We start from the raw sequence: 25,339 nt of genomic DNA on the forward strand, positions 1-25,339 counted from the left end.
TGTATTAGCTGTCTTGGGAATGGATTACAAATTATTCCAATAACTCTGTATTGCATGCTTACTGTATAGAGGGAAGGCAATGTGCCAGAAAGCAGGAGATATAAATGAGTGTGACGTCATCCCTTACCTCAAGGAAATCACAGTCTAATGGGAGTAATGCTTAAACACACAAATGGGCGAGGCAGCATAACAATGGTTGAGAGGGCGGTCTTTAGATGGTGGTTTACTGGTAAACATTTAACAATTGGTGATCTGGAGCAAAAATCAGTTGTACTGATTTGCAACTCATGCCTGTTTCTGTGGTGTAGATACTTTCACTATAGCCTTTTTTTCAGCTGTCAATACGACATCATTGAATGCAGAGTTGGAAAGAGACGCTAACAGTGGGCTCTCTCTAGCTGGTACGAGTCCGCTCCGCACAGCACCAGCTGTGGAGATGATCCGTCTAGTCTTGAGTCTCAGCTCTGTCACGTGCTAGTTGTGCTAGTGGTTTTGTAACGCCCGTAGCTTTAGTATCTTCATCTAGAAAGTGGGACTATAGTAGTACTTATCTCACAGAATTATTCAAAGTTTCCATAAGATAAGCCATGTAAAGCATTTAGAGCTGTGTCTGGTGCATGATCTCAGTAAGTATGAACTGTAATGATTATGATTAAATACAAAGAGGATGGAGAGATGGCTTCCAGGCAGAGGATTCCAGGATTTAAGAGGGAGGTAATATATTTTTTTTCTTCAGGTAGGGAGGATGGGGATTGTGGAAGGGGAATCTTAAGAATTGGGGACAAGCATGGCAAAGCCAGGCAGATAAGAAAGTACCAGTTGTATTCTGAAAATTCTGCAGAGTTCGGTTTAGCTGGAATACAGTGGTTACCTATGAGGAGCAGGCATTAGGCTGGGCCACGTTGTGGGAGTCTGGAATGCCAGATCAGACTTCCCTTCAGGGCAGTGGGAATTTAGATGCAGTGACTATACAGATCCAGAAAAGTGACTATTTAGATGTATTCCTAACAAAACTTCTTAAAACTAAGGTGACACAAATGTCCACATGAAGTGAGGTGACTGCTTTAAGTCACCACTTGGGAATACACGCTTATTCTATCATTAAAAACAAGTATTGGCTGGCTCCAGTTGAGTCTGGCACACAACTAAATAATACCAAGGCCAGCTCCCAGGTTCCATTTCTTGTCCAGGACTCCAGCTGGAAACACAGCTGGGCCAAAGAAAGTTTTCAGATGGGCGTATCTTATATAACCTAGAACTCACACCAATACAACTTCGTATCTGGTAGATGTTATACAGAGATATATGATCTCACTGAGTGGGGTCTGCAGTTCACAGAATCACTAATACAAAATAAATTGCTGCCCTTTAGAAATGACTTGCAAATAGAACTTCCTCAAATATTATGGGGTAGGGGAAGAGTATTACTTTCTTCAGAGCTGATTGAGGGAAAAAATTGCTCAGTTGGTACTGTTTTCCAGAATGTCAACTCTTTAGAAAACACTTTAATTTAAAATGGTTCATTTGCTCTGAAGCTAATTTCTATCATTTCAGGCTTTGTTTTGTAAACAATGTTCAAGGAGCCCAGTTTTGTTTAACAGTTTACAAATTACCCTAAATCACACTATTTTTAAAAAATAGCCTTAACATTTGTGCACTGCTTACCAGTTTAAAAAAATACACTCACATACATTGTCTCACTTTATCCTCAGAGTAGCCCTATGAGATGGAAATGATAAGGGTTTAGAGTTGGAAGGGGTCTGTGAGATCAAGTTAAGGACTCTCATTCTTCATTCATTTCAACAAATATTTGTCATATGTGTACTTAACAGAAACTGTGCCAGAATTACCCTTGGTGAATAAGAGCGAGGAGGTTCCTAGTCTCAAAAAATTTACATTCTCAATGGGACGCAGACAATAAGCAAATGAATAAATTATCAAGATGATTAAAGATGGTGGTATGTGCTCTGAAGGGAATAAACAGAGTTCTGTAATAGGGACGCTTGGGTGGAAAACTGTACTTTAAATATCATTGTTAGGAGTTGACATTTGAACTGAGACTTGAACTGTGAGAAGGAGCCAGTCATTGGAGACCTTGGGACAGAGCATTCCAGACAGAGAACAGCAAGCATGAAGGCCAGTGTGGCCGTGACGGGATGTGGTTAAGAGAACAAAGGAGGCTGGTGTGGCTGAGCAAGATGAGCACAGGGAGAGGGGTGTGGATAAAGCAGGAGGCATGGGCTAGGATCAGCTCCCTGAGGACTTTAGGTTTCAACCTAAGCCACAGGTTGAGGCCATGGTGGGGTATGCACCTGCTGGGTGGAGAATGAACTTGTGGATGTACCAAGAGTGTCAGCAGTCAGACCAGTTAGAGGAAAACTAATATAGCTGGTAGCAAAATCAGTTCCAGAACCCAGGTTTTCTTGTCATTTTACAGATAAGGAAATATCCAAGGGACTTTAATTACTGTTTAAACAGGAGCATCTGGAAAATTTATCATCTTGCCAGCTTTCAGGAAAAAAATATTGCTATGGAAGGCTTTTGTGTGTGTGTGCGTGTTCAAAAAATTGAGAGCAGTCTTAAAGTTCGCATCATCTGTAACTCACGTCAACAAGCACTTGTTGCAGAGTCACCAGGTATATGTGTGTGGCAGCCTGCCCTGCTGGCTCCTTCGTCTCCGTTCTTTTCTTTTCTCCTTGCCCACACACCTCAGTGGCAGTGTGCCCAGATAACACATCTGTTTTCCAATCTCCTTTGGTCAAAACTATGTTACTCTTAATAGAATTACTTAGTAAAGTAATTCTTAGTCAGACTACTCCTACTTCAAGTAGAATTTCACTGAGGATTTCTGGGAAATTTTCTTTTCTTGATTCAGGCTCCACTTCTTCCTGTATCCTTGCCATCGTCTCCTTCCTCATGTGAAGCCAGGCGGATGAAAGCCCCAAGTTAAAATGGCAGAGCAAGTAGCTGGAGGGAAGGTTTAAAAGCTGCTGTGCCACATTGCTCGTGAACTTTATGATATATGAGGAAATTCTGGTTAAGCCACTGTATTTGGATTTTTGTTAAATGCAGCTGAACACATCTGAACTATTGCACTGTCCTAGAGGGAGACAGAGATAAATTAATACACAGTGGCTACAAACCAACGTAAACAGCTCATTAAAATATGAGATGGGGTGTTGACTAAGGGCTAGCATCAGGCAAAGTGAGAGTTGTGGATTTTCCTAAACAAAGGAGGTGTTTTTCTAAATAAAGCAGTAGTAATACTTCAGAAGGAATTAAGCCATGAGCTTTTGTGATAATTTTCCCACCCAGGTAGGTCCAAGAACCAAGAAGCCCTGGGGCCATGAGCATGTGAACTACACCAGGAGAGCGAGCCCTGGAGGATGTCCAATTAACCTGCAGTCAATCAGCTGCAAGTTAACTTAAAGAGATGTCAAGAGGTCTAGGCGAGTTAGAGCTTCCTTCGCAGGTTGTGAATCTCCCTAAGGTTGCTCTAGAGTCGGCTCAAGGAGCTCCTGGCCTCTCTTTTTGGAGTAGATTCACAGCACATCTTCCTTCAGTGATGGGCCTCTGAAGGTCACCCCATTCTCAATCTAGGGATCTCCATGGCTAACCAAAATGGATGTAAGTGAGCACTTCTGGTGTCATTTCTCTCCATGACTGCCTGAAGACATTGTCTGGCCCCATCCGAGTCCTTTGACAGCTATTCAACAGCACTGTTTGGGACAGTGAGCAAAGAATGTACTCATGTCCTCATTTTCCCACATTAGATTTGCTCTCAGAATATGCATTTTCTCTCTTACACATAGATACACATAGACACCGGGCTATGAACATAAAGGCAAAGTCCATTTGTAATGATTACTCTGTGATTCCCAGGCCCAGTCCAACGTAAAGTACTGTGTGTTATTCCATACGTAGTCACTGTATTTCTGACTCATAGACTCAGAGTTCTCTCACCTCCCATAGAAAAGGCTGGATAGCAAGTTAGTGAGTTTATAGGGACGAGAGGAGCTGCAGGCTACCCACCCCCCTCCAAGGTGCCCCAAATGCATGCCTGCTGCACACGCCCACGGGTCGTCTCGACTGCACCGCACAATCCACAAGGGCATTGCTCATAACTACAAGCTGTGACATGGAAACGCATTTTCACTTTCGTGCCAGCCAGCCAGCCATCAATCCATCTCCATAGCCCACGTTACTGTGTTCAGATCCCAGATTCCAGTTATTTTAAAACCCTTTTAGCTTACAGGGTATCTGGGAAAATAAAACATGAGAGAGGTTACAAAGAAAGCCTGCTATGACCCAGCCCTCTCACACAGCCACAGCCCTGCCGGCCAGACTGTCGTCCCAAGAGACCAGTTGTGGAGGGGGCTCGAGTGCTTTCCGAGGGGTTACGTGCTGAGTGACGAGGGCACCTTACATGTTTCAGTGGCTAAAATATCCCCTCGTAAGCAACTTATGCTGTGGTATTAAAGACGTTATTTGTATGAGACGTGAAAATTGGTCATGGCTCACGTTTGGGGAATACCGCCACCGAGGTCATTTATTTTTCTTTTAAACAAAAAGCATCTTAACATATTTCTTGACATTCTTTGGCTTCTTGTCCAAATGGTGTCTCAGGGAACCCTGGCTTTGTGATCTTTACTGGGTCTAGGGTGGGGACTTGCGGTGATTTTTGAGCTGGAGTTGGGGGAGAGGAGAAAAATATGGGTGAGTTTGTTATCAGGCGGCAGGGATATACTTTTCAAAAACGCACAGCATCTTGAAAGTTTGGTTTCCCATCACCATTTATATTCCTGAGAAATAGACGCGTCTCTCACTCCGCAGCAGTGTTTCATGACATTTGGATTTACAATGTTCAAGTTGAAGTCTCTAGCCCCTTGCAGTCTGTCAAAAACAGCTTCTTTGTCCATTTATTTTTGTCTTCCACACCCAGCCTGAATATCTTTTGTAAATTTATACTTGACAACCCTCGTATTTCAGTAGCTGGCTTCGGTTTCACAATCTACCTTGCTTGCTCAGTTACATTAGCTGAAACAACAAATTTAATCTATGATGTCAATAGTAAATTATAGCAGAGAAGTAATATATGTCTGACATCATAGAGGTCAAGGCCATGGTAAAAACACTGCAAAATCTTTTGAATAGCTGTCAAAAGACTCGGATGGAGCCATTGTGTTTGAGCAAGCAGTGGGCTCTTGCTAAACACTAACATTATGAAAATCGGATTAGCACTAAAAGCTGCATTTGGCTAATCTTATTTTTTTTTAATATCTTCTTTTTTAAATGGAAAATTTCTCAAAGCGGAAAGCTCTTCTGCTCTATACTGAGCTGTGGATTTCACTCCCATGGACACTGGCTGTGTAATTATATTTTATATTTGGTAGTGGATAAATAATTAAAACGAGAATTACTTTCCTGAAAAGATTCATTTAGAGCACACGTTTTCTATTACCATAGCTGCAGGACGGGGGAGGGGACATCGCTTCCTACCTACCTAAACTACCTTGCCATTAAAGTATCTAAATTACCTCGGTGAATTCTGAGCACAGAAGTGGTTGATGAATTGCTTTTGCATAAATGCACTTTCCCTTTGCTAGAATCTAATTTTATGAAACACTTGTATGTGCGCTCGTACATACACACACACACTCACCAAGAGACACACATATACCAAAGCAACCACTGAACCCTCTCAAGAAGAAAAATTGAAGGCTGGAATTTTCTCTATATAATGAAGTTTTTTTAAACGTGGCCAATAATGGAAGCATCTCTGAGGAAAGCCCAAATGGTTTCATCTCCTGGAGGGAAGAGCAGTTCATGAATCACTGTTTCCATATAAAAGTGTTTCATTCTTTTAAAGGGAGCTATCAATTGTACTGGCCGATTTTTTTTTTTTTTTAAGTATCAAAATTTGATTCTGGCTTATACTCATTTATTACAAATAAGAAAAAAAAGTCTTCTGTAGAATGGACCAAAAAGCTATTCTGTGGATCAAAGGGCAGACTTGCATACTTTTTGTGGTTGTAATGTGTCTAAATGGTTTGATCTGTCGTGGGCAGCCCCAGTGGCCAAGGAGGCTTCTTCAGCAGCTGACAGCTCTCACTTGGCTCAGAAGTATTTTCATTTGTTAATTAGAAGCATTTATTTTAGTGTCCATGTGTTCCCGTTGTGTGTGTGAGAACGCAGTTTCTGAGCCCTGAGACTCAGCATGGTGGAATAATGTAGTGTTAGGTACTATCTCCTGGCAGAGTCATTTGCTATTTGTGTCAATGGTTTCAGCCCCCGTTGTGCCCAGTGCTAACCAGCGCTTTATGAGACTGTCTTCCTGTGGGAGTTGGAGCAATGGCTCTAAGAATCTAAAGTGGACAAACAGGCTGCGCGGAAAGGAAGTGGCCTCCAGTGAGGGCTGAAGATGCCTGGCCTCTCCCTTAGTCTGGCCTTTCTGCTTTGCCTGCCTCCATGACCCATGGAGTGTTGAGTCTGGCCTCGAGCCAGAGGGAAGAGCCAGCGTGGAGGCCAAAGTGGCAGAATCCCACATCTCTCACAGTTTCTCTGCCTCACTTAATCGCTTACCATGAGCAAGCTGAAAAAAACCAACCCCTCCAACTGACCTTGGACTGTATGAATACATGGCTCAAGTTCATATAGCTCTTTGAAGAAAGAAAATGACTCCTGGATACTAAGGTTATTGGAATTAGTAACTGTACATTTTTCCCCAAGACTTCTTTAATTTGGTCATTGATACCCATAAATATACCCTAGAGAACATGAACAAAATGCAATTCCTGCCTTCAAAAACCTTGGAATTGAAAATCATAACAAAAATACATAGCCCTCTCATAGTCTGTCCGTCTTAATTCCTCTGTATGTCGCACTGCTCCAGGGAGGATGGGAGCGTGGGGAACAGGTGTACGTCCCTCACAACAGGCTTAGTAACAGCGGGTCCTGGGGCACATTGATACGCCGGCAGAACTGTCGGCCTTGACTTTCACTGACTTACACGTCAGTGCAAGATTGCTGGTACGTCTTGTGTATATTGCCATCAACAGGTGATTGTGATATTTTTTTCTTCATGATCAAATATAAAAATGATTTACTTTCTCAAATTTTTGTTAGAAAATAAAATAATACCCTACAAACCAGGTTTTGATCATTTCCTATAGCAATTAGCTTTCTTTTCTGCTTGAATCCAAGAGTGAATTTCGTCTCCTGAATGAATGAACAAGTAGATTGTAGCTGGTAAGGGCATCAGCCCACCTGAAAGTAACAGACTTCCCATTCACTCGGAGAGTGAATAGAAGCTTGGGAAAGCGTCCTCCCAGTTTGACTTTAAAGACATGGAATCTTGGCCTCTCGACACTGTGGCTGCTTCTTTGGCTAACCTTTAACAATAACTAACAATTGTTGAGTATGTTCCACGTCCAAGCTTCACTGGCGCTTCATTTGCGGGATCTCATCCGGTACGTGCAATGGTCCTTTGAATTAGGTATTGTTATTCTCTCCTTTTACAAAAGAGAAAACTGGGACTTAGCCAGGCTAGGCAGCCTTTCAAGGCTACACACACAGTAGATTGGACACTTGCCTATGGACTAGTTTCCTTTGGGTCAGATGCCCACCCTGGCTCTGAAAGTCCCTTCACGGACCCCACCCTGACTGCTTCCAAACGGCACGATGCTAACCTCTTACGCATCCTGCCTCATCAAGGGTTCACGTCACTAAGCTCCCCGTGTGGATGATTTTCTCAGTCCTCCAGTGACAACTGCACTTCCCTTAGAATTCAGAAAGCAGTGATTTCCTGGGCTGGCCTTCACCATCCCAGCAAGCCGGTTAGCTACTGTCCTTGGTAGGCAAGCTGGGAACATGACGGATGAGGGCTGTCTGCTCCAGGAATAAACAAACTCTTCATTATTCCATTAGCTATTTTCCATTTCCTGCTAAGCCTCACAATTTATTAGCACTATTTAGGTTAATGTATGACTGTATTATTTTACATGTTTACTTTATTTTCTTCACAGGATGACATACTTAGGTGTTCAGATCCTCTGCATGGTTTTTTGAAGGCAGAATCGGATGAGTTTGAGAAGATAACTCTCCCAGCATTGGTAAGACCACTGGTGACTAATTCCTCTTTGTGGAGCCCCTTCTCTCAGGGGCTGAGAAGAGCTGATCTCGTGGCCACTGTGAATCAAGTATGTTTGAAATGTGATGTTGCACCAGGGGGACACCTTTCCCCTCGCTTCTCAGTCATCCTGCTTGGAAGGTAAAGCTTGCAGGGTGCAGCACACTACAAGACCCCGGGCGCTCCTATCTCCATCCCTCTCCCGTGGAGGGGTTTTCTGAAAATCAGAAAAGCCATGTGAGTGGTTTCTGTTCAGCTGTCCTGACTATGAGGAAGAGACTCTCACTTTTTCACAGAAAAGGCATTTCCTGCAGGCTCCCACATGGGGGGACAGCAGGGTCCGGGGGTGGGGGGCACGGGGACGGCCTCTTCTGGCCGTTCCTCTCTTGCTCTGTCTCTCACACACAAGTGACATGGTCTTGACCTCAGGGTTATCTGTTCACTGTGACATTGCTGTCCACCTGGCACCTGCATTGCTCTGTCTGCACTGACTGGCTTCTTCCTTCGCCATCCTCCAGGGTTTAGAGAATGGTGGCCCAGAAGTTAAATGTGGCCTGAAGATGTGCTTTATTTGGCCAGGTCAATGTTTAGACCAAGCTTCAAATTTGAATGTTTTTGGCAAAGAATGTATTTTTGTCATAGAGTGGCAAATTTACACATTTACTTTATCCAGAGGAAGGCATTTGAGTTTGTGCCCACAGCACTATGTTTATATGTATTTCATATTTTCTGTACCTCCTTCTGTTTAGTCACAATTTTTCCTGTCTCTTAACTTTAACGTTGGTTTTCTATGACTCTGCATGCCCTCGACCCCATCCAAACAATATGCTCTGTAACCCTTTTATAAACTTTTATTGCTAACCTCATTTGTTCTGTTTATCTCCATTTACATTCTTGAGAAAGAATCTTCCTACACCATTACTACTTTAATAGGTCAGTCCAAGTTATCTCTCCTGACATCTTTATTATAAGTGGGAAAGTACTTTGTAACTTGTACAATAGTATACAAATGTCCAGTGTTCATTATTATTATTGTTATTATATGGCAGCGTATATTAGGGTCATACAGATAGAGCCAACTATCAAAAAAATTATCTTCCGGCACATGTGATGATTTATTGCTTTGGAGTTTATCCAAAGACCTTAGCTAAGAAACACAGCAGTTAAGCTATGGACCAGTTTTCTCGTTCATGTGAACATACCTGTGGATCCTCTCTAAGCATCTATAGGGGAATAATCTCAGATGCAGACAAATGGCTCAGATTCTTGGGTGAGTGATGTAGTCTGCAGGCACAGTCAAGGCATCCTGGAGAGACCTGGAGAGGAACAGTTCATTCAGGTTTACCTTGAAAACAGTTTTTCATTTTTGGATACCACAAAGCCATCAGTATTGAAAAATGTGGTGTGATCTTTACTTATGCTTATAAACTTGGCCCTTTCCTCATCTTTGATACACCCACCCTCTTTAATACCATGGTAATTTGCCTGTTTTATTCTGCTCCAACCTCTCCTGTTCACACAGTCTCCAATTAAAACTAAAACACAAAAGACAAAATAAGGGGAAGTAGAAGCTCCTTCATTTCCTGCAAGTTTTGGGCATGCAGACTAGATATAATTCTCAATGTCTCCTTTTATAGAGATGAGACAACCATTATCAAAGAAGCCAAAGTACTAGATTGGAAAATTTTGTAAATATTTAGACTTACCTAATAAAGTAGCATATGTTTACAAAGAACATAGTCTTGGAGATCTCATAACTAGAACTAATTAAGGTTGGTAATTAACTTTGGAAAGAACCCAAAAGCAAAGAAAACAATTAGACAAACGATCTCTTAGTCTAGAAGTTACAAGATGTTAAAAATGCTTATGACTCAGTCAAATATCTCTTAAGCTTCCTACTGGAAACCTGACAGGCTAGATCCTAGCCTGTGTGCTGTTTCTTTTGGTCTACTTCACAGGGATGGCATGAAGATAAAAGACACATCAAGCATTTAGGAAGAGGTGCTATATATGCCCAAGGTATCATTAGCATTTTTCCCATTACCTGCTGTGGAAGGCCTTTTTCTTCAAGGATGCAGTGGCAAAGGAGCCATATATAAAAAACCCAAGGAGTAAAAATAAACAATAAAACAAGACAAACAAAACAAACAGCAATCCTCTTGACAGTTGGAGTGCCCAGCCAAGCATCCTTTGGCGGGTGTGGGAGCTCTGCCCTTGGGAAGGCTGCACAGGGCTGAGCACAGAGCTGAAGAGCAGCACTGCAAGGAACCAAATCAGGCTGACCACTGTGTGTGTGTGCGTGTGCGTGTGCGTGTGTGTATGTGTATGTATATAAAACCCTTCTGAGACCCACAAAACAGCTCAGAGAGCCTTAACATGAGAAGTACTGGGTTTCTGTGGATGCCAAGAATTGTAAGGGGACACTGCCAACTGCTCAGTTGCAGATCTTCAGATAGTAATGCCTTCGTGTGCATTTCTCTCTCTCTCTCTCTCTCTCTCTCTCTCTTCCCCTCTTTCTCCCTTTCCTCTCCTCTCTCCTTCTTTCTTTCTGTCATATCATATTCTTGTCTTTGGCTGAATTTGTCATCTATTAAGATCTAATTTTTACATGATTTGCTGCCAGGCCAGTGTATTCACTTGGTGTGATAGACTGTTTGTTCCTCACCAAGTTCTGTCTTAAAACCTAATCACCAGCTTGACGGTATTTGGAAGTAGGGCCTTTGAGAGGTAATTTGGTCATGAGAGTGGTGCCATCATGAATGGGGTTTGTGCCCTTATGAAAAAGAACCCAGAGATCCCCTCATCCCTTCTACCACCCGAGGACACAGTGAGAAGTCCACCCTCTGTGAATGAGGAAGTGGGCTCTCACCAGACACCAAACCTGCCAGGACCTTGGTCTTGGACTTTCTACTCTCCAGAACTACAAGAAATAAATATTTGTTGTTTAATCCACCCAGTACTTGGTATTTTTTTAATAGCTGCCTGAACTAAGGCAGTATCCAAAAGCAGAGTCTGAGACAAGAACATGTGTGCAGGGGGTGTCTTTGGAGGTGATTCCAGGGATCAGGGGTGAGAACCAGGGAGCACGAAATAGGGAGGAAAAACCGACCAAAGGTGCCTTATGAAGTTGCTTCCTGCAACAGGCATCTGGGACTGGATTTTTCCAAAACCTTCTGAAGCTATAGAATGCTTGTCAGAATTGCTCTCAATGAAAAGCACTGACAATGAAACACATTTATCCATCAGCTCTCATCCCTGGTTGAGTGGGGATTACTCCAGCTGCTGTTGCATGTAACTCAAGCAGTCTTCTCCAGGTGTGGTTCCCAAGAATCTCAGGGCAGAAAAGCCCTTTAACTGAGGTGCTGTTAAAAGAAGGGGCCCACAGAGGCTCTAGGGACGTCTGCTGCAGTGGCTGGTAACAGAGGTGCGGCCGGCAGGCTCTGAGATGATCCCGAGGGAGTCTGACATGCCAGGCCTTCCTCAGTCTGCTTTTGTGTAATTGATGTATGTTAATTTAATAGACAAATTGACATTTATTCTTCTTAAATTTCATAGTATTGATTTTTGCCCAGCAATTTTGCCTAGAGAATATTTTAAGTATCTTGCTTCCTTCACTTACAATTGTGCCAATCCTTGTCAGTTTTGGCTGGCCAGTTAGGTGGTTCAGAGCTTTGGATGTGGAGTCAACTGACCTGGACTCAAATCCCAGCTCCATTGCCAAATAGCAATGTGAACTTGGAGAAGTTACTTAACTTTTCCCATCTATAAATTGGAGATAGTTACAGTACCTACATCACAGAATTATTGTTATAAAGATTAAATGAAACAGTCAGTGTAAAACAATTAGCCCAGTGTGTGGATCATAAAAGTAAGCATTTAATAAATATAAACCATTTTTTTGAGTCTGATGAGTGCAATTTCACACCTTTGCCTAAGTCATTGGTAAAGTTATTGAATAAAAAATATTCAAATGAAGAACTCAACAGCGATTTTTCTGAACCTTCCCTTTAGGTTAATATCAGTCCACGGGATCACAAACTCTCAGCTTTTAAAGTCCAACCATCCATCTTATGCTTGAGTTCATCGCAAGAGATGACTTCAGTTGCTTTGATGAATGAAAGGAAGGCTACATCTACATGCCATGGACCCAGTGCTGGTCCATCAACTATTACTGGTCCACAATGAGATATGTACAGAAAGAGAGTAAGTGGGTACAGATTTCTTTTAGCAATTTGACATTGCCTTGACAACCAAATGCATGGTCAATGCACTCATTTCATTGAACAGCATATAGTTCAGATCAAGGAGGGTTGAACTTGTGAGGTGAGTCTTAGAAAGTGAGCAGTAGGACTGTGTTTAATATGTGATATTTTAAGATTAATTTTTCAACTGTAACTCAAAAGTTTTAAAGACAGGATCCCTGTCTTTCATCAAAAATTAATTTAAATTTAACTATAACTTTACAGAATATGTAGTTGGAACTGGTTATCGATAAGGAATTGGAAAATTTTGCGCATGGAGTATCACTTGCTTCATTTTGGAAAAAGTTAAAAATGAATATCCTGCTTTGTCTTTGTTCCCATAAATACATCTCTGTAAGACCGATTTCTCCATTTTAAGTATTATTAAAACATAGAAACAGTTTTGATATACATTTTCCTCTATGAATAGTATTGTCATCAATCTATCCTAGATTAGATAACTTAACAAGCAAGAAGCAAACTCATCCATCACATTAAAATTAAATATTGATATACAAATTGTCCATTAAAGGGTAAATATAGGTGTTTAATATAGGAATTTATTCCACTTATAATTTCATGTTATGATGGCAGAATTACAAAAATCATGAACATAAAAGCAATTTTCTCTATTATTCACCTCTATAAAGGTTTTCAGTGAACAATGTGTATAATTTTTAAAAATTCAATTTCTTTTTCCTATGTTATACTTGTTTTGATTTTATTGCAAGATAATTTAATGCCTATTCAATAATTTATATTAAAAAGGGAGAGCAAGGGGCAGCCTTAAGCATGATTGGAAGCCAGGGACCTGGAGGGGTTTTCTGAGTGGGAGTGCCGAGGTGGGAGTGGTGGGCCAGTGGGTGTCTGGGGAGGACATGGATGGGAGGGGAAATGGGAGTGTGCCCACAGCTTCAGAAAGGAGAGGAGGGAGAGTTGTAATTTTAAATTAAAAACAAACAAACAAAATTCTTAAACCAAAAAAACAAACAAAAGGGGGCTTATTTGATATATCTTTGTTTCTTTGTTTTTTATGTTTATTTTTAGTAGTAATTTGTTTTCATTGGCTTTACAAAAGTTGCCAGTCTCTTGGAAATTTTATAAAATTTGATCTTTTACAATAGATAGTTTGAGAAGTGCTGCTCTGTGCTCTTCACTTGATTTACCAACCCATCAAAAGGCAAAGGAGATGAATATCTCCTATGAAGCTGACTAATATAACCCTTCTAAGATTTTATCATCTATAAAACAACTACAATTATATATACCACAAAAGACATTGTAAGGCTGAATTATTGCATATGAACTGGCTTTGAAGATAGGCTAAAAAATAACCACCAGTTTCTACAATTTACAACAATTTTCCTCAGTCTCATCCACATTATAGAATGTTAGTAGAAGGTACCACCCAAAATGTCAGCTTTCAAATGATATTGCCTCGGACTAAAATCAGCATCCACACTCAGAGAAGCCATGAGGAGCCACAAGGGCGGGGGGAGGGGGCAGGGGCACATGAAGAGCATCATTCTGGATGAGTTTCATTTTTTGATATAATTTTTCTCGCTGACCCCATAACATGGACAGTGTGGCCTGGCAGCTCTAAAGCTGGAATAGAGCGATCATTCATTTGCCAATATTTGAAATCCTGAAGTGTATCCTGGAACTACTAAGATTGAAGAAGTTAAAAGCATACCAGGAAGTCAAAAATCATAACAAAACCCCATGTATGATTTCTTCAGAAAAATAAAAGGATAGATAACATTCATTTTTTAAAAAATCTTTGTTGAGGTATAATCCACATATCATAAAATTGACCCATTTAAAATGTACAATTTAACCATTTTTGATGTATTCACAAGATTGTACAACCATCGCCACAATCTAAGTTTAGACTGTTTTACATTCGCTTTTATATAAATACTAATTTGCATGTGTACACACACATATATACACATATGTATACATATGTATGTGCGTGGCTACTATTTGTACATATATACTACATACATACATATGTTATGTATGTATATATGTGTGTCTATATGTATACTCTAAGTTATTGAAAAATAAATCTGTGGTCACCTTAGAGGATTAAGAGTGCCTAACTAAAGGAGTTTAGCTTCCTGCCACTTCTCTGCTTATTGCTCCAGAGAGGAGCTGACTGAGTCGCTCAGTGCTGGACACCCCAGTCTCCCCTTGGAGGCCAGTTTGAGTAAGTGCACCGCTCTGGCCGTGCCCTGACCCCCATCCTGACCAGCAGTGGCCCTGGGCTCTCTCGGGCAGGTGTGGGCCTGTAGCTGTGCCTGGCAGCCCAAGTCAGCTAGTGGTTTTTAGCGGTTTCAGGGGTTCAGTTAGCTAGTGGTTTTTCAATGTCCACTCTAGTCTGGTTGAAATTACCAATGTATTTTTTTCCTTTTAAAATTTTTTTTTATTGAAGTATAGTTGATTAACAATGTTTCAAGTATACAGCAAAGTGGGGGGAGGGTATAGCTCAGAGGTAGAGCACATGCTTTGTGTGCACAAGGTCCTGCGTTCAATCCCCAGGACCTTCTCTAAAAATAAATAAATAAATAAATAGACCTAATTACCTCTTCCCCAAAATAAATATAATAAAATTTAAAAAAAAAACATGAAAAAGCTTTTTAAAAAAGTACACAGCAAAGGAATTCAGTATACATATATATAAATGTATTCTTTTCAGATTCTTTTCCATTATAGGTTATTACAAGCTATTGAATCTAGATCCCTGTGTCATACAGTAGATCCTTGTTCTTTATCTATTTTATATATAGTAGTGTGTATCCTGAATTTCAAATTTATCACTCCTCCTCCCTTTCCCCTTGCCGATGCATCTTGGAAGTGGCCACAGAACATCAGATCATAATTTTACTTTACACTTTTACTTTACTTTACTTTACATACTTTTACTTTACACTCACCTGGATTAGGTTCAAACTGGATTTCTCCAGAGAAGATCCACATGCCCCTCCCCCTTTCTTTACTTTTATTTCTGATCTTTACTTCCTTGACCTACTTCCTGCTTCCAAATATGGTTTGTCCCTCTGGCCTCTCCCTCCTCACAGATCTCATCCTTTTTCTTGGACTCTTTAGGAAATCTGATTGCAAGTCTTGAAAGGATGTCTGGGATAACTGCATTTTGATGAACTGTGATTGTTTTAGTCACTAGACATTCAGCCAACTATTTCCTTAAATGCAAACAACACATTCTTTCCAAAGTGCACCACTCCAGGGCATCCCAACCACCAACCACAGCCCCATGTTCTTGGATAAAAACAATAAATGTGTTCACCTGGGAAGAGGGAAGAAAATGAAAATGTTATTTTATTGGAAAACCCAAATGATTTAAAAATAAATACAGGGAAAATACAGCTCCCTAATGTAAACTTGTCTGTGAAAGGCAAACATCATAAAAATGTGGTCTCTGTTTCAGGTGTTCTGGAAACAAACTGGCTTTTAGGGTTTAGGGAGCCACTATGAGCATGGACGGAATGAAGGGACGAATCTTGCACTTGAAGGATTATGTAGCACTTTCTTTCTCAAACAGTCTTTTCTCTCTTGCAGAAGTTGAGAGGCTGCCATTTGGGTTTCCATAAACAGTTAAACGGTGGTTTCACCAACATGTATTTAAATAATTCAAAATTTGAAAACATTAGACAAAGACCACGCGGGAACTGAGTGAAAACAAATGGTCTGTGTAAAGAATTTTAATTACCTAAAGGCACAGCCTAATCAGAGGCTCTTCCATATTTTCTGAGCGTTCACCATGTGCCAGCAGTGGGCCAGCAACACCACAGGCCCTGAGCTCACGGGGTGCACAACCTGGAGTGGAGACAATTGCCCAGCAACTGTAATAAAGCTTAGGAACGATCTGCTGGGTGAAGAGCCTGGCTCTAGCAGAGTTCATGGTGGGGGAACTGCCCCAGGAAGCAACATCCCCATGGCAAAGAGAAATCCCAGGCTTCTTAGAAGTGGAATGATTTTAGCTTTACTGCTTAATACTTGGATCAGCAGACACCCACAGAGCATACAAACCTGCTCCTCTGTTCCACTTACGTTAGAAGCAGGGTCCCAAACCCAGGAAACTGCCTAAATATCACTGCTTGTCTCAATGCGTTTGAAAGGAGTTTTTCAACAATAAAGTTTATCAAGTGCATATTTTCTGAACAGGAGCAAACTGGCCATGTTTTTCATTTTTCTTTTTGCCTCTAAGACGCTGGCATCTGGTTCTGCTTTGTTTGCAAAGGTTTTCATTAGAAAAAGGACAATATATACAACTTCTCTATGATTAAAACGTATTGCCTTTTGTGAGTGATGAATTCAGACAAGTGAAATATCTCTGTCTTTATTTTCCATCATAGTTGATCATAAATCCTTAAAGCTAGAAGTGATAATGTGCTCTGGCTTCATGTAATTGTGCTGGCTGGAGCTCTGCATGCTTATGTCTCCAGTTTTATTGTGTCGGGAAGACAGACAACTCTTCCAAGTTGCTGATAGAGACGTTGGCGGTGGCCCAGCTCTCGAGGGTGATGATGCTTGGACTGCTTTCTCTAAGGGATTGCTCTCCTCTGGTCAGTGATTTCTCTCATGGCTCCATGTCCACCCTTTAGAAGACCATGAAGAAAGAAGTATTTCCCCTCTTTACCACTTAATGGGGTGGCAGGAATGCTGAGCTGAAAAGCTTAAAAGAAAATAAGTGAGTCACTTTGAATGCATACACATTAATTCAATCATCCCTCCTTCTTTTTCCATCCTTCCTTCCTTCCTTCCTTCCACCATTCCGCATTCATTTATTAAATACCTGACATGCCTCACACCATCCTGGGTGTCACGAAAGTCCTGAAGGAGTTTTGTGGTCTGGTGTGAAAAAGACAGCTGGAATGGGAAATGTGGGAAAGTGTATCAGCTTTGGCAATGTATGGGTTAGAGTAACATTAGCTGCTGTAACGATAAACTTCCAAAAAATTGGCTTAATACAATAAAAGTTTATTTCTCTCTCAGATAACGATCCAAAGCAGATGTTCCTTAGTTGTGGGATAAAGGATTCACGTTTCTGTCTTGAGGCTCAGCCTTGCCCTAAGTCTTGAGAATCACTTCCAGCCCTCAGAGAAGGTGGAGAAGTACAGATCCAAATGACACTGGGAGGTGCCGTTCCTGCCGGGCAGCTGCATTCCATAGCATGGCAGGAAACACAAAGTTTAGTGGACAGTTAGCCACAAGGAGAACAATGCATGAATTCTCTTTTTTGAACAATTAACCTTCAGATGATAATGGAATACTTAGGAAAAGTCTGATGGGTCTACTTTCTTGTGTAAGCTAGAAAACAGACAAGGAGGTCTGAGGTGCTAAAGGTGGAGAGATGAGCAGGTCTAAGATCCTATTTCTCAAGAAAGAAAACATTATCAAGTTTATGCCATTTCCTTAGGAAGCAGGAGAGGCTTTCATTTTCAAATCCCCCATCACAGTGTGATTTGGCTCATTTTCTCTTTTTTCTTGAAGGGATCATAAAAATTAAGTCTAAAACGAATGCAATTCTTCAGATAGCAGGTTTGGTTGCCCTTGGAGATACCTAATTTACAAAGTTCCCCTTAATGGGTGTCATCATACAGTCAGGGAAATGAGCCACTACCTTTCAAAGTCAGGTTTGTTAGCTTTTTTGCCTGAATCCCCTCCATTTTTCTCCCAGCCTCAGTGAGCACAGTTTCTTTTCGTTCTAATGTGGTAGGGGATACAATGAAACGAAATTTTCCTTAATTCAATAGTGAAACTTTCCAGTTGTGAAGTACTTTGAAATACAGACTAATTAATAAACACAACTCTCCTCTAAAGCAGTGAGGATTGCTGTTCTCATTTTTCACAGCTGAGAAGGCCGCAGTTAAACTAGTTGGCCCCAGGCTGTGTACCTCGACGGTGGAAGAACTTTGAGGCACCAGCCTGCATTCTCTCCGGATGGCATGTGGCCTCTCTAGAGAATAATCAGGTTTTATGCGGGTTGTAGCTAACAGCGACTTCCTCGGTGACTCCACACTGCCCCAGGCACCAGCTAGGCAATTAGTAGTGCTCTTGTCACAAACTGTGGGTGACCCACTAAAGAGAAGGAAGCAAAGGGACTCACTGGATGGCCCTGTGTATCTCGTGAACACTTCTAGAGACTGAAGAAATTGTTTGCAATCATCAGCTCTGTGCTCAACAGACAATCAGAAAGATGAGAAGTACTTGTTCAGATTTTCACGGTACTAAGTAAGACCTTAGGGCCAAAATTATATTTGCCACTGCATAGACAGAGGAATTGAGAGCCAGAGATCGTTTGCTTTCCCCATAGTGAATCATTAGCAGGACTTTCTTCCTAACATCACCCTTCTGTCTGAGTTCACAGAACGATAATACTGCAATATGGGAGCCACCAGGCACCTGTGGCTACTACGAACTGAAATGTTCTCTAAGTGTAAAATACACGCTGGATCGGAAAATCTTAATATGAAAACAAGATTGCAAAACATCTCATTTTTTTCTATCGATTACATGTTGAAATGATAATATTCTGGATATACTGGGTTAAATACAACATATTATTAAAGTTAATTTCACCAGTTTCTTTTTACTTTTAAAATATGGTTGCTAGAATATGTACAATTCCATCTGTGGATCACAGCTTTCTATTGGAAAGTGCTTTTATAGAATTCTGGCTTTTGATGAGTCTCCCAACTACGAAAGCTTATAGAATCGCTGAGGCCCCAGAACACCAGAAACCTCCACTGTCAGCAACAGCTTCCTTTAGAGGCAACAGGAAGACACCAATGTTGAAGCAAAAGAACGTTTCCTAACTTTTGGATTAATCTTTCTTATTTCCTAATATTAGAAAAGATTTGAAAGCAAACACTTTTCACATCTTCCTCCCTTGGCTAACTCCTACACATCCTTCAAGATTCACTCCACGTCACCGCCTCTTGGATGCCTCCCCTCACCTCCTCCTCCCTCTCTGGTGGCCTGGTGCTGAGGTCAGCGCTCCTGCCCTGTGCCACCATTGCCAGATTATCATCTCGGGCTTGTCTCTTTACCTCATTTTCTGTAAATTCCTTGAGCTCAGAGACTGTCTTTCATTTTGATATTTCCAGTACCTAGCACAGTGCCTGGGAATACGGCACAAATATTTATTGGTGGAATAACTGTTTCACTGAAGAATGAGCGAATAAAAATAATTCTTTAGTTGACCTTGTTATTTCAGAATTATTAATTATAGTAGATTTGATTAACACTTTACAAAAGTTATGATCCCCACAAAAGTACTTGGGGGTGGAGAAATCCCTCCTCATTAGAAGTACCACATTTTATTAACCGCAGTTCTTCTTAATGAGTCCCCTCTAGTCAGGAGTGCCCTGAAAATGATATTATGAATACAGATGACTGTGTGAAAATTATAAAGTAACAATTGGGGTATTTTTTTTGTACGTCATAAAAACTAAGCTGATGACAGAGAGGATGTTAGTGACAGACATCAGGAATTTGTTGGGGGGCAGGGAGAAGGTGCCCACAGAAAAGTGAATCTCTTGTATTTGGGTTGTCATATAATTTATTATCCAAACCCAAACACTTTTGAGAGTTAGTGGGAGTGCTATAGTATTTATTCTGAGCCAAAAAAGCATAAAGTGGACTGTTAAGGATAAATCAGGATATATGTCCACCCTCGTTACATTAAATAGGAACCATTTCTCAAGGTCAGTGGCCAATGGTACAGAGAGGATGGATGAGCTGTCCCCACATGATGGGAAGGAAGGGATGCTTATTCTGAATGGCAGACCTGAGTGGTGGGCAGCAGCCCGAGATTGTCTCTCTCCCGACGGCCTATCTACATACACGTATGAGTGGGTGAAGCGTTTCAGCAGGTCCACTCCAGGTGAAGCTACTTCATGGGCTCTGTGAGCAGAAGCTCACAGGCCCACAACACTGCTGGGACGGACTGTCCCGTCAGTCATGGAAGACCGCTTTATCGACCGGCGCTTGCTGAGCCACGCCTCCCCCTTGCCTCCCCGTGCCTCACGGAAGGGGCGGGCAGGAGGTGGGGCGGTGGTGCTGCCTCCCAGTAATGCCCCACGCCTCCGTCACTGTGTCCAGCTGGTTCTCACTCGCTTTGGAGAAAACCCAAAAGCTATGTCATCTTGACAAGTGCTTTCCATTCAAACCCCTGCACAGACTCTTACTGTCTATGCTTGAGACATCTCTTGAGACATGGAGCTTGGGATAGTAAGAGGACTGCCTGTAGGAAGAACCGTGGAGGAGATTTCTGAACCTCAGCCCTCCCGACTACAACACACTGCTTCATGGAAACACCCCAGGCAGACGGCACTGCCTTCATTTAATTTGCAGATAAGCTTGAAATGTTCAAATGAAAAAAAAAAAAATGTGATGCTCCCTCTTTGTTTCCTGCAGGTGTGGCTCCTTTGTGCCCTTCCCGAGGCCCGTTCTCTTTGCAAGAATGTGACCCCGCACCTCATAACCGCAGCAGGGCTGGCAGACGCCTGTGCTGAGAGCTCCATGGGTGCCGACTGGTATTATTTCAGTTTTCATTCAAACACTTTTGGGTGACCGCTGGGCACCGGAAGTGCCCGTCCAAGAAGATCAAAAATGGCTGAAGACAGATTTTTCAGCCAGAGGAAAGAATTATTACCTTACCATCAGTCTAATGAAAACAGAGGTGAAACACTAGCCTGCGCTAGATAAACAGCACGCCGAGTCATCCATCACAGTCAGCCGCGCCGAGCAGAAGCCCCCTCACCCATCTCACCTCACTTCCCGCCGCACTCACGTCCCCTGTCCTCACAGCTTCTGTCTGAATAAAGACCTGGACAGGAATCCTTCAGGCCATTCCGTCTCTTAATCTAAAGTCCCCTTTCTCTCTAGTACAGACAGCAATAGCTTCTCAGGGGCCCACCTCCCGCCTGCACGCTCTAAGTTGCTGTCCCTTCCAGGAGCCGGTTTGCATGACCAATCTAGTCCGCACCTCCAACAGCACTGTCTTTCTCAGGCCCAAATGCTTCATGCGAGTGCCTGCCCACTACACTGCGGGCGCCCTGGGTAGAGAGGTGCTAGGCCCCGCCTTCCAGGAGCTCATAGTCTAGGGGTCTTGCATGTTTAGACATTCTTTGGCTTTTCATATACATCACCACTCATTTTGCCTCAGCAATCTCATGTGAGGCTAAAGAGGCACCATTAAACTCACCTGCAAGATACGTGGTGTCACCCAAAGTCATAGGTAGAAAACTAAGGCTCTGAATAACTTTTGAAGATGTAATTAGACTTCGGCCCGCCAACCCCAGCTCAGGGGTCTCCCCTCACTACGTGAGACTTCTTTGGTTGTGTTCTCAGATTTTCCCTTTTCTTCCAGGAATCTGAAAATCAAATCTTTTGTAGCATCTACCAAGTCAGCCGTGATGGAAGTGTCTCCACCCAACTGTTACTCCTCTATTATTTTTTCCAAGAAGTTAATGCTCTTCTGAGTGTTTTAGGAAATCTTGATAACTTCTAATAGATGGACTTAAATTTGGTAGCAGCTTTTGAGTGTGGCTATTCCTAAACTCAGAATCCATGGCAAGGACAAGGAATATGGATCCTGGTTCAAGACACAAGTATGTTTTGTTCGGGATTCTCATTCCATGAGGTCCTGACCTTCAGAGTTCTGACCAAAGACCTGGTTCTTCCAGCAGTAGTCGTCCTGTTAGGAAAAGCATCAATCCTGTGCAATAAGTAGATGGAACCAGATAACAGTGAATCCTTTAATTTCACCAAACGGAAAGACCTAATGAGAACAGTCATCAGTGTTTTAATGAGTAACAGTTATGAGTCACTGCCTTACCCTGGGCAACAAGCCACAGAGCCTATGCGTGACTACAGAGCTTGCGGTTCCTTGTTTTTTCTATTGCACGTGGCTCGCACCAGAAAATGCATTTTGCTAGCACTGCCATGTTTGTGTTCCCAATGTCACCAAATTAAACTTCAATGTTGCTTATTTTTGAGTCTGTTTATTGGGAAGCATGGTGCATATTTATATAGAAAAAATCCAATAGATTTTTAAATATATGTTAAATTAAAAAGTGTTCACTTGTTCAAATCCAATGGTTTGTTTTTGGCTAATAGAGCCAAGGCCAGAGAGCTGATTTCTTATGTTTCCCACTCAGTGTCACTCACACATATTTGGTGTTGTAAAAGAAAAGATGTGACAACCTAAATAAGCAAGTCCTTACCTGTCTTCCTATCATCTTCCCCCCACCCCAAAATCCATTATGACCTCCATTGCCTAGGTAATGATGTTGATCACAGACCTACTACCAGGGAGTAAAATTCTTAGAGCAGGGACTGTAATTATATCTCCTGTGGGTTTTGCAAGATGAGTGACATTTGAGAGTGATTGCATCAATGCTTAGCTGTATCTTTGCTATATGGTGAATAAAATAAAGCAAAGTTCATTTCATTCACAATGGCCTTTTGAGGAACATGTTAAAGAGCTCTAGCACATTGGAAAACTGTTGATGTCTGTGAATCTCTTAAATAAGAATCATAATTCAAAATCATTTTAAAAAACCAAAATTTGTTTTTTTAATTGAAGTATAGTTGATTTACAATGTTGTGCTAGTTTCTGCTGTACAGCATGGTGATTCAGTCATACATATATATATATATATATATATATATATTCCTTTTCAGATTCTTTTCCATTATAGGTTATTATATGTTGAATATAGTTCCCTGTGCTACACAGTAGGTCTTTGTTGTTGTTTATATGTGTTAAACTACGTTGTTTTATGTATACATTTAGCAGTAGTTTGTATCTGCCAAACCCAAACTCCTAACTTATCCCTCCCCTCCCCCTCCCCTTTGGTAATCATAAGTTTGTTTTCTATGTCTATGACTCTGTTTCTGGTTTGTAAATAAGTTCATTTGCATCGTTTTTTAGATTCCACATATAAGTTATATCACATGATATTTGTCTTTGACTTACTTCACTTAGTATGATAAGCTCTAGATCTATCCAGTTTGCTACAAATGGCATTCTTTCTCTCTTTTTTATGGTTGAGTTGTATTCCATTGTGTGTGTATGTATATAGACCACAGCCTCTTTATCCAGTCATCTGTTGGTGGACACTTAGGTGGTTTCCATATCTTGGCTATTGTAAATAGTGCTGCTTTGAACACTGGAGTGCATGTGTATTTTCAAGTTAGGGTTTTCTCCAGATATATGCTTAGGAGTGGGATTGCTGGATCATATGGTAACTCAGTTTTTAGTTTTTTTAAGGAACGTCCTCACTGTTTTCCACAGTGGCTGCACCAATTTCCATTCCCACCAACAGTGTACGAGGGTTCTTTTTCTCGACACTATCTCCAGCATTTATTATCTGTAGACTTTTTAACAGTGGCCATTCTGACTGGTGTGAGGTGATACATCACTGTAGTTTTGATTTGGATTTCTCTGAAACAAAATTTAATGTGAAATATGAGGAATATTTATGCCCTTACAGGCACTAAGCATATGTTAACCTTATATAATCCCTACAGCAATCCCATGATAGTCTAGTAACCCCGATATGCAAGTGAAGAAATCGACTCACAGAGCCTGGCCTATTTCTGTTTTCTATATTCTATATTCTAGGAAGTGGCAAAGTTATGATTTGGACCAGGTCTTTTCAGGGTATTCACAGATGGTCATGTTCTAGTTAACTCACAAGAAACTGATGAATAAATGAAAATGCTGCCTGTCTGTAGTGGAGGATATCCCTCCTCCGAGGGCACAGTACCTTTTCTCCCATCCATGACATTTTCCTGCTACGACAATATCTGAAAAGCTGCGTCATTATTCAGAAATCTGCAAACGGAGTGAATAATGTTGGAAGATGTTCCAGGCAGACCACGGTAAGGCCATTAACACTTCAAGTCTCAGTCTCTCTCTCTCTCACACAGACACATACTTTCTCACACACACACACACACACACACACACACACACACACACACACACATCTCTGATGACTGGAGTGATTCCCCTCCTCACCCCATCACGGTCTCTCTCTTGAGTCTGCTCTAGACAAGTCACAAACCTCTGCCTCTGACTACTTCCTTTGTGTCCTGGTGTACCTCATCTGAGGGAACGTTCTTTCTTTAGCGTGGGCCACGGTGTATTCCCACACACCTACAGGAGGCATGCTTTACAAATCAGTTCCTTCCTTAGTGTGCTAATGAATATGACTTAAAAAAGAAAAAAAGCTTGGGAGGTGATGGAGTTCTACGGTTTTTAAAAAAACATTTGAGAGGAATGCAGATGTAAACAAATGATGACATGGGCTTCAGAGATTGTCCCAAAATGATTTGAGAAGCATCTTACAGGGCTTGTGTTCCTCAGGGTGCTGGGCTCTCTGCCTGTTTCCTCTAAGGTCACTTTTCCCAGAGGGTAATGAAACTTTTTGTCTCCTTTGCTTATGCGTTTATTTAAGTAGCTTAATGCTTAGAGGTCAACCACTTGCCCTCTTTCCAAGCTTCTGAGAGATGCTTTGCTGTCACACGCAAGTACCATTGATCATTTATTTTACTTCCATTGCCTCTTACGCCTGCACGTACAAGATGAATAAACTTTTAAGCAACAAGTTCATTTTACTGGAACCGTGTCTAACCCTATTAGCATCTCACCCATTGTAGCTGCTCCATTAAATGTCGAGTGATAAGAATTGCTGGGCTTTGGGACTTTTCTTCTGTGGTTGTGAAACCTGGAAGTAATCCAGCTGTTGAGTCAAAGATAAACCTCACCTGTGCTGTTTCAGATCCATCAATGGGTAGGAAATGGAAAGATAAGGTTACACCCAGGGAGGTGCTGAAACACGGGAAATTGAACCAACCCAAGGGCCACGTTAATTAAAGCAGAGCTCTGCCGACCGGGGCTTATCAGCCAGGGACCCCAGACTCCCCAAGT

General features: G+C 41.6%; 1 long non-coding RNA gene across 1 annotated transcript; it reads left to right on the forward strand.

Moving 5' to 3' along the window:
* The first annotated feature begins 7,978 nt into the window (after positions 1 to 7,978).
* Positions 7,979 to 22,355, forward strand: LOC116663677. The gene is made up of 3 exons (XR_004319955.1): positions 7,979 to 8,111; positions 12,140 to 12,331; positions 20,815 to 22,355. It is a non-coding gene; the product is annotated as an uncharacterized LOC116663677 (long non-coding RNA).
* The last annotated feature ends 2,984 nt before the right edge of the window (positions 22,356 to 25,339 follow it).

The sequence above is a fragment of the Camelus ferus genome, chromosome 5, assembly GCF_009834535.1.
Source record: "Camelus ferus isolate YT-003-E chromosome 5, BCGSAC_Cfer_1.0, whole genome shotgun sequence".
In the NCBI taxonomy this organism is placed as follows: domain Eukaryota; kingdom Metazoa; phylum Chordata; class Mammalia; order Artiodactyla; family Camelidae; genus Camelus; species Camelus ferus.